Source organism: Castor canadensis, chromosome 16 (genome assembly GCF_047511655.1).
Source record: "Castor canadensis chromosome 16, mCasCan1.hap1v2, whole genome shotgun sequence".
Lineage (NCBI taxonomy): Eukaryota > Metazoa > Chordata > Mammalia > Rodentia > Castoridae > Castor > Castor canadensis.
This window is the reverse complement of record NC_133401.1, coordinates 67798624-67809007: the sequence shown is the minus strand read 5'-3', so window position 1 is coordinate 67809007 and position 10384 is coordinate 67798624. Positions and strand designations below refer to the sequence as shown.

Genomic DNA, 10384 nt, shown 5'->3' with positions numbered 1-10384 from the left:
CCTACTATGAAGTTGTCCCAATCCTCTTACCCTGCCTTTGGGTTTCTTCTGAATGCACACTTCCTCACTACAGCAAAGTCTGATTGACTTTGCTTACTCTCATTTGGGTTGTCTTCATTTATTTTTACACTTATAAAACTAAAAATACACTGCCATATGACCCAGGCTTTGTACTCCTATGTATTTATCCGAGAGAAATTAAAACATATACTTTAAAAACCCTTATGTGTGATTCATAAGGGCCAAAAAGTGAAAATAATCCAAATATTTAACAACGGGCGAATAAGTCAGGGGTTGACAAATTGTGATACATCCTTTATTTAAAATACAACTCAGCAACTAAAGGGACGAAACTACTAATTCATGCAAAAATAGATGAATTGCAAACATATCATCAAGTCAAGTGAAAGAAGACAGATTAAAAAGGCCATAAGCTATATGAATACATTTATAGGGCGTTCTGGAAAAGACAAAACTATTGACAAATATCCTAGACCTATTTGTGTTACTAACAAAATATCTGATGTTGAGTAATTTATGGAGAAAGAGGTTTGGTGAGCTCTTAGCTCTGTGGGCCTGAGAGCATGGCACTGGCATTAGGTTTTGTGAGGGTCTCATGGTAAACAGCATAAGGTGGGAGAACGTCACATGGCAAGGGAGGACGGTCATGGGCGGTGCTACACTCATTTGTAACAACCCATTCTGGCAAGTACTAATTTAGTCCTTTTAGATGAGTGTCCAGTCCCTAGAGAAAAGTGTCGGTCCTTCTTAAAGACCCAACCATCTCAAAGTCCCTACCACCTCAATACTGTTACATTGGGGAATTAAGCCTCAACATAGATTTTGTCAAGACAAACTACATTCAAACAATACTTTAAAAAAAGAGGACCTACTAGGTTTCTAGGAACTGGAGATGAAAGAGGAGGACTTACTTACAAAAGGTCATAAGGGAGTTTTCATGGGTGATAGAAATAACACATACCTTTATTGTGATGGTGTTTATAGACTCTGTATGTTTGTCAAAATTCATTGAACTGTATGCCTAAAATTGGTTAATTTTCTGTATATAAATTACACACTAATAAATACACTTTAACAAACACTTTTTATAATACTGCTTGTTTTACAGTTACTTATATATGTCCCTCTCTTCCATTGGATTACAACACACTTAAGGGCAGGCTGTGTATATTTTATCAGCTTGTTCTCAATTTCATTTTTGCCTCTCTGCACTCTGCTCTGTTACAGAATCCAGGGCCCTGCACATTTTATTGTCACCCTCATATCCACTGAATGCTGGTTAGGTTCAGTCACCGAAAAAACAAAGAGCCTTTTTTTCTCTCTTAACTCTGGGTGTGGGCTTCTTGTACTCTTTCCCTCCACTTCTATCTAGTTCCCAGATACAGCCAAGGCTGTGGGTTTTGGAGATCTGCAAAGCCCCACCAGCCTCCAGGTGCTCAACAATTACCTGGTGGATAAGCGCTGCATCAAGGGATATGTGCCATCACAAGCACATGTGGCAGAATTTGATGCAGTCTCTGGCCCACCCCCTGCTGACTTGTGTCATGCCCTACATTGGTATAATTACATCAACTCGTATGAAAAGGAAAAAGCCAGCCAGTCAGGAATGAAGAAATCTTTGGGCAAGTATGGCCCTGACAATGTGGAAGATACCACAGAAAGTGGAGCTATAGGTAGTAGAGATAACATTGATCTCTTTGGATTTGAGGAGGAGGAGGAAAGCAAAGAAGCTAATGGAAGAACGCCTTGCACAGTATGAATCAAAGAAAGCCAAAAAATCTGCACTTGTTGGCAAGTCTTCCATCTTACTAGACGTGAAACCCTGGGATGATGAGACAGATAGGCCAAAACTAGAGGAGTGGGTCACAAGCATTCAATCAGAAGACTTAGTCTGAGGATCCTCTAAGCTGGCTCCAATAAGGATATGGAATTAAAAAGCTTCAAATACAGCATGTAGTTGAAAATCATAAAGTTAGAACCAATATGCTGGAGGAGCAGATCACTGCTTTAAGAACTAAAAGCAGTCCATGGACATAGCTGCTTTTAACAAGATCAAAAATCTATCCTTAAGTAAAAGTTTCAAAGATGGGGAAAAAAAAGAAAGATTAAAGAAGGGTAAATCTACTTTCTTTCTCATTCCTCTTGCTGGTCAAGTCTGGGAAGGAAGAAGAAAGGCATTTGCAAAGGCCTGGGAGAGTGGGCTCCTTGGCCCTGCTTGGGAAACTCAACCTCAACAGCAAAAACTTCAACAGGAGACTAGGTTCTCTGGCTCAGGCAATTTGCGCTTTTGCTCCTGCAGCCTGTAGGTAGTAATGACTTTGGGCAATTCTCTTTCCTGTTTGAACTGTGGCCTAATCAATCATATTTAGACTGGGTATGCAATGGTAGGTATAAACTAAGTTAAGAATATTTAAATATTCTTTAAATTGAAATAGAGATATTATTAGTTGAGATCATCTTATTATTGAAAGCCTAAATTTCCAGACTTTGTAGAAACACAAAACTCTTCATAACTGTAGCATTCACAATTGCAGTGAATGCTATAAAATCTGTCCTCTGTGATCTTCCCCTATTGCAGAGAATCAAGTTTTGCTAATATTTAAAATGCAACACATTTAATACAAAGTGAAAGTGTCATATCAAAAGAGTATAATTTGAACAGCAAAAGTTAAGAAAAATTAATTAGAATTGCACAATTATAACTTTATTTTTGCAAAATTATCCTTTTATATTTGTGGCATTAAGTCAGACTATAAGGTGGTGTTAAATAATACTGTAATTCTATTCCCACAGAAAATAATGCAAAGATAAGAAAGAAAAATTGAAACTTGCTTCAGTTTTGATTTATTCTAAAACTTGCAAGAAGTTGCAATATTCTCATAATTTTCCTTTTGTCTAAAGAATGTAGTTCTCACCTATAATAAATATTTTGATATTTTCAAATAAAATTATTTTTTGTAGTTGATCACAAATAAAATCTTGGCTATTTCCATAAACATTTCTCCCTAAAATATAGATAGCATGGGCAGGATTTTTAATAATAAAGATACTCACCTAGTATCAATTCATATCTGCCTTTTAAAACAGTTTGACAATTGGGCCATTCTCCCTGTCATGATAGTCTTTTTGCATAAACTATATTAATTTCCTAAGTTCAAATTTGTTTTGATTTGACAAGTCATATTTTACAGAAGACTGTAAATTGTTCCCTAATTGCTTTATATTTCAAAAGTAAACTTAAGATATCTTTTCATATACAGAAACTTCACCTTGCCTTTGCAGCTATCTTAAGCCATTTAGATAAAATGAGTTTGATAGTGGTGAACTTTTTCTGAGTATCAAAACCTTTCTGCCCTTCAAAGATCCCCCCAAATTCTTGCATATTCTCAGATAAGACCTGTCCTCATCCTTCTTTACTGAGTCTCACAAAGCTCACAAATTATATTTACCTGGTTCTACAAAATACAGCCACTGCCCCTCACTCTTTTCTTTGAAATATTCCTTAATAATGAATCATCGCCCATTTCAAAAGCTTGAATAAAATAATTTCCCTAATTGTTTATTGTATTTTGTCTTTCACACATAACAACAACCTAGATAGAACTCAAGGATAGTATTCTTAGTGAAAATAGTCAAACTGAAAAGATTACATACTATATGATTTTATTCACATAACATTGCAAAATGACAGAACCACAAAGAACAAATTAATAGTTGCCAAGGGATGGAGACAAAGAGATATGATAGGTAGTGGGGTGGAGCTAGATGTAAATGCAACAGGGAGCAGCAAGGTATTCTTTGGTGGTGATAAAGTAGCTCCATATCATGATTGGGACTCTGTACACAAATAAAATTACATTACAGAGAAAGAGAGAGATGCAGGTTTAAAATGAGAATTTAACAACATATGTTGTCTAGTTAACAGTAATGTTCCAATGTCCATTTTCTGGTTTTGATATTGTACCATAGTTATGGATGATATCACCATTGGGGGAAGCTAGGAGGGGGATGCAGAGAACCCTTCTGCACTATTTTTTGGAACTTCTTTTTGAATCTATAATTACTCCAAAACAGGTTTAAAGTAAAATAAAAGATATTTGCATAGTTTTGTAAATTCTCATTGCTCTTTACATTGATAATTGCTTTAAAAGTCCTTGGAGCAGGAGATTTCAAATAAGATTGTTTCTTTTACCCAGTCACTGATTTTAGATAACAATCAATTTCTGATTAGTTTGCAATGCCAAGACAGCTTTTGAAACTAGAATTTTAGTATATAATGATTACAGTGTATCTTATTTTTCAAATTGACCACTTTTTCACACTAATATCTCTATTTGACATTGTGCTCACTTGGCAACTAATTTTCTTTTAATCAAGTTAATTTTTAAAATCTCCATGTCTACTGAATTTATATCTGAGTTTTCTGAATAGCAAACTCTTGAAGAAGAGACATATAGAAAAGATGCCATTTTGACTCTTTATTTAACTAGATGTTTTGAAGATGCTATTTCTTAGCAGTAGTAACTCTATCTTAAGAGCTGCAAATATATATATATATAATGTACATAATATATTTATATGATATACATTACATATATGTATACAAATATATAGATAATAGAAAATGGTGACCAGGGCCTCAAGATCAGGAATAAGGGAAAGATGTCCCCTTTCAAAATGAGGCAAGAAAAGAGAATAAAAGAGTATACCAATTAAGAAGGAGAAAATAAAAATGTCTTTAATTTCAGATGATCTGATCACTAATGTAGAAAATCCAAAAGAATTGTCAAAAAATCTTGGAACTAATAAGCAATTATACTTACTTGGCAGGAGAGATACCATGATCATGAAGGTGGTTTTCCCAAGGTGAGGCTTATCCATTGCACTCCAGATGTGCTGACCCCTGCAATTTCCTCAAATACAGAAAACTTGACTGTATAATTTGTGGTAGTGGGGGACTGCGTTTGTGCTCTCCCCTGCAACTGAAAAAATAAATTAAAAAATAAGCAATTATAGCAAGATACAAGGTCAATATTCAAAAAGCCACTTGCTTTCTTCAATGCTAGCAATGAACAAGTAGAATTTGAAACCTATGACACATAGCCATAGCCAATTTTTACTTTCCTGGAAGTAAAAATTGAACACTTAGGTAAAATCTAACAAAATATGTATAAGATCTATATGTGGTAAGCTATTTAAAACTCTGATGTGTGATATCAAAGACGTAAATTAATGGATATTGCATATTCATGAACAAGAAGTTTAAATGTCATCAAGATGTCATTCTTTCCAGTTGAAGGTACAGATTCAACACAATCCCTGTCAAAATCTCAGCAAGTTATTTTGTGTATGTTAATAAACATTTGGACATTTATATGGAGAAACAAAGGCCCAGAATGACCAACTCAGTATTGAAGGAGAAGAGTTTTGAAGGACCTATGCTATCTGACTTCAAGACTTACTACAAAACTAAAGTAATCAAGACAGTGTGGTATTAGAAAGAATAAACAAATGGACCAAAAGAACAGAATAGAGAGCCTGGAATAGACCCACACAAACACATACAATTGATTTTTTGACATAGGACGAAAGCAGTGCAAAGGGAAAGGTAGTCTTTTCAATAAATGGTGCTGGGACAACTGAACACTGAAATGCAAAAAAAAATCCAGACATAAATATTATACCCCTTAAAAATTAGCTTAAGATGAATCACAGACCTAAATATAAACTTCAAAACTACAAAACTCCTAGAAGATCACAGAGAAAATTTGGGTGACTTTGAGTTTGGCAATGACTTTTTTTATACAATGCCCAAAATCAAGATCTATGAAAAAGATTGATAGGCTGGGTTTCATTAAAATTATAACTTCCACTCTATGAAAAAAGATAAACCACTGACAAAGAAAAAGTTCACAAAATGCATATCTGATATATGACTTGTAGTCAAAATATACTAAGAAATCTTAAAATTCTAAGATAAAGAAACATACAATCCAATTTAAAAATGAGCCAAAGGCCTGAACAAACACCTTAATTAAAAATATACAGATGGCATGCAAGCATATGAAAAGATGCTTAGCTTGTTATGTCATCAGAGAACTGCAAATTAAAAAGAATGAAATACCAGTCATGCACCTGTTAGAATACCTAAAATCCATTTCTGGTGGGGATGCAAAATAAGAAAGCCACTTTTAAAACCAACTGAGAGTTTCTTAAAAATGTATTCTTACCACACAACCTACAGCCATGCTCCTTGGTGCATGTTTTCAATATGAATTGAAAACATATTTTCACAAAAATCTTCACATACATAGTAGCTTTATTCATAATCGCCAAACTTGAAAGAAAACAGTATGTCCTTCAGTGGGTGAATGGATAAATAGTGAAACATTCAGAGAATGAAATATTATTCAGCACTAAAAAGAAGTGAGAAATCAAGCCATAGAAATAAATAGAGGAACCTTAAAATGTATATCACTAAGTGAAAGGAGCCAATCTGAAAAGACTACGTGTTGTATGGTTCCAGATATGTCACATGCTAGAAAAGGCAAAACTATAGTCCAGAAAAAAAAAATATCAGTGGTTACCAGAGTGGGTGGGGGTTGGGATTGGAGAGAAGAGTAAATAGCTGTAGCACACGGAGTTTGTAAAGGCAACGAAACATTCTGCATTTTGCTGTGATGATGGGTACATGTCACAAGGCATTTGTCAAAGCTCATAGAAAGTTCAGTCCCCAAATTAACCCTAAGGTAAATGATGGACTTGGTTAATATGTGTCAATATGAACCCATTGTTCTAAGAGACCTTAACAATAGGAGAAACTGAGAGAGAGGGAGGGGTATGTGGAAACCCCTTGCCTTCTGCTCAAATTTTTCATAAACCTGAAACTGCATTTAAAAACAGTAAAGTGCAGAAATCTTTAAAAAAATATATACCAGAGGTTCAGAAGCGAGGCAAAGTAAACCTGGGCTTTGCCCATTTGTACTGGGAGGCCACAGGAGTGTGAGCAGTTTGAAGTTTTAAAGGGAGAATGAAGGAACATGGAGGGAGGTGAGGGGGACTCAGTGAGGTCAGGGAAGTGAAAAATTTTGAAGGATCATTGTACAGGCCATAAGGACAGCAAGCTGGCACTTACTTGGGATTCTAGACGCCCATAATGATTAAGGATAGAGGCTATCCTCAAGTATTGGCTAAAACAAAGAATTCTTTTGGCATCCCAGAATTTTCTCAGGCCGACAATCTAAGAGCAGTGAGGCTCATCTTAGAGATGTGACCTCCAACGATTGGAAACTGTTAGTGTTTGTTCAAGTCTTCTCAAGCCAGGGTTGAGGCCCAGTGGAGAACCAGACTCCTGGTTCAAGTTTGCCAACAAAACAAGTAAATTATTCTGGGAGTCTGTTTTCTCATAGGTAGAATGTGAAGCACAGGCATAAAGTGGTCAGGAGGCCAACGTCCCTACTGGGTCCCTCTTCATCTTGACAGCTGTGGCTCAGGGAATCCCTAGGGCTGAGAGGGAGAGATTGGGGCCAGCTCTGGACTCCAGGAGGAGATCAAGACCTCAGAAGGGATGGGGTGGAAACCTGTGGATGAAGAAAGTCCAAAGACAGTGGAGAGAATCAAGACAGAAGGTGACAAGAGAACAGTTGGGGTCAGACCAGGCTAGCCATCAGGGCTGGTTCTCCAGGCTCCCTACCATCTCCCCCGCTGATCTCCACAGTCTGCGAGCTCTGGGGACCCCATCTGCAAACCCCTGGCTCGTGCTTCTTGCAGCTGGGATGGGGGGTGCAGGTGGGACACCAGCGGATGCCTACCAGGACTGGCACACGAGCGGATCCAGGAGTCTCCCTACGTCTCTGGCGAGGGGAGTGGGAGCTGCCATTGGGTGCGGAGCGCGAGGAGAGGGAAAGGAGAAGTGGCCGCGATAGCAAGTCAGCTGCCACGTCCCACCCGCAGAGGGACACCGCAGACCCGGGCTCCCGCTGTCCTTTGTGGTAAAGACCCTGGCTGGTGCCAATAGCACCCACTCCAGGTACTTGGGGACAGTGGTTCCTGGAACTCTGTCCTGTACCGGATCCCTGGGACTCCCCTAGACCTGGCAGGTGAGGCAGAGGATGCTCCCCGAAGAATCGCCTTAAACGCTCTGGGCATGGCGACCCCATCTACCTCTTTCCTGGAGGTAGATGGGGTCGCCATGCCCAGAGGCACAGAGCATCACCATTGTTGGCTGCAAGTCCCTGCCCGTGCTCTTATTGACCGAGTTGAATCCGACCTGAAAGCAAGAAAAGCTACTAATAAACTTGATTTCCAGCTTCAGGGACGCCCTTCACTGAAACTTTGTAAAACATGAATGGCACTTTGCGGACCTGACTCAGAAAAGCAGCTGAGTGTCCTGGAGAGGGTGTGACCACAGGATAATGACCAGGAAACAGCGCCCTTGTGCCAAATGTGTGGTAGTTTTAATGATGATGGGAAAACCTAAAAGGCTGGGTGAATACAAGGATCAGAAGGCAAATTAAAGGCACGGGGCTGGGGGTGAGGGGGTGGGGTATGTGAGAAAGGAATATTGTTTCTCCTACAAACCGGAAAACGTTATAAAAACAAATAACAATGTTGTATGAAAACTGGCACTTTCATAGACTAACAGAGAGGAATGGAAAAATGGTTTTCTGTCCTCAGAAGCCCTTTGGAACAAGGATTTAAAGTGTTTTTTTAAAGTACACCCGCCTTAGGCCAGGTGCTGTGGTGCTCTGCTATAATCCCAGCTACTCAGGAAGAAGACATTGGGAGGATCTCCGTTGGAAGCCACCTTGGGCTAAAAGTTCGCAAGACCCCAACTCAACCAGTTATCCCAGCTGTGTGCTAAGCACAAAAAGACAATCATGTCCAGACCGACTGGCACAAAATCCAAGGCCCTATTCCAAAAAATACTAAAGCAAAAGGGCTGGGTGTGTGACTCAAGTGGTAGAGCACCTGCCTAGCAAACACCAGGCCCTGAGTTCAACCCTCAGTACCACGACCACCCTCCAAAAAAGTGCACCCACTTGATCTAACTATTCCACTTTTAGAAATTTACCCTTAATATTCTGACAAGAATATTATACTGATTTGGATATCCTTAATATTCAAAAAAGGTGCAGTACCCAACAGAAACATTTGGTAACATAGCATAATTAGGGAGAAATGCAATTGTTTTAACATGTTAATAAGATCGAAATAATGGATCTACCATTCAAGTATTTAAAATGATACTGTGACCACTAGAAGAAAACGCAGGAGGCACACTTCAAGGCATTGGTGTTGGCAAAAACTTTTGGATAAGATCCAAAAAGTTCAGACACCAAAAAAAAATAGATAAATGGGGTTGTAAGAAGCTTTCGTACAGCAAAAGAAAGAAGCAACAGATTGAAGTGACAACTTGCAGAATGGGAGAAAATAGTTTCAAAGTATCCATCCAACAAAGGTGTATAGCAACTCAACCCAACAACAAAATAATAATAATCCAATTTTAAAGTGGGCAAAATAGACATTTCTGAAAAAAAGAAGAAACACAAACAGCAAGTATATAAGAATGTTCAGTAATTAAGGAAAGGCAAATAAAGCCACAATGAGATACCATCTCACCCCAGTCAGATGAAAAATAACAAACACTGGCAAGGATATGGAGAAAGGAAAATCTCACATGCTGATGGTAGGAATATAAATTACTGCACCCATTATGGGAAATGGTATGAAGGGCCCTCAAAAAAAGCTAAAAACAGAATTTACAGTATAATCCAGCAATCCCACTTCTGGGTACATACCCAAAGGAAATGCATTCATTTCATCAGAGACACCTGCACTCCATGTTTACTGCAGCACTACTCACCATAGCCAAAATATGGAATCAACCAAGATGAATTGATAAAGAAAATGTGTTCCATGTTTACCATGGTATATCATTTAGTCATAAAACAGTGAATCCTGTCATTTGCAGCAACACAGATGGAATTGCAGGACATCACATTAAATGAAATAAATCAGGCAGAGAAGGGCAAATACCATATGCCACTACTCATTCAATCTCAGAGGCGAAGAGTGTAGAACAGTAGCTACTAGAGACTAGAAGGAGTAAGGGGCAGGGAAGAATATAGAAAGATTAGATAGCAGGCACCAAAATAGATAGGAGGGATTAATTCTATTGTTCTATACAATAGTAAGATAATTATGGTCTACAACAACTTGTGATATATTTCAAAATTACTGGAAAAAACAAAATGAGATCATACCATTGAAAAGAAATAGGCATAAACAAGATCGCGCAGAGGGAGAGATCAAACCGTGATGCACACTCAACAAAAACTTCAACTAAATTGGTATGACCCGA

The 10384-nt window shown here is 38.1% G+C and overlaps 1 non-coding gene and 1 pseudogene across 1 annotated transcript; both read left to right on the top strand.

Annotated features, from left to right (window-relative positions):
• The first annotated feature begins 667 nt into the window (after nucleotides 1-667).
• LOC109701891 (elongation factor 1-beta pseudogene) lies at nucleotides 668-2327 on the top strand (annotated as a pseudogene).
• Nucleotides 2328-4836: 2509 nt separating this feature from the next.
• Nucleotides 4837-5000, top strand: LOC141418416 (U1 spliceosomal RNA). The gene has a single exon (XR_012443050.1). It is a non-coding gene; the product is annotated as a U1 spliceosomal RNA (small nuclear RNA).
• The last annotated feature ends 5384 nt before the right edge of the window (nucleotides 5001-10384 follow it).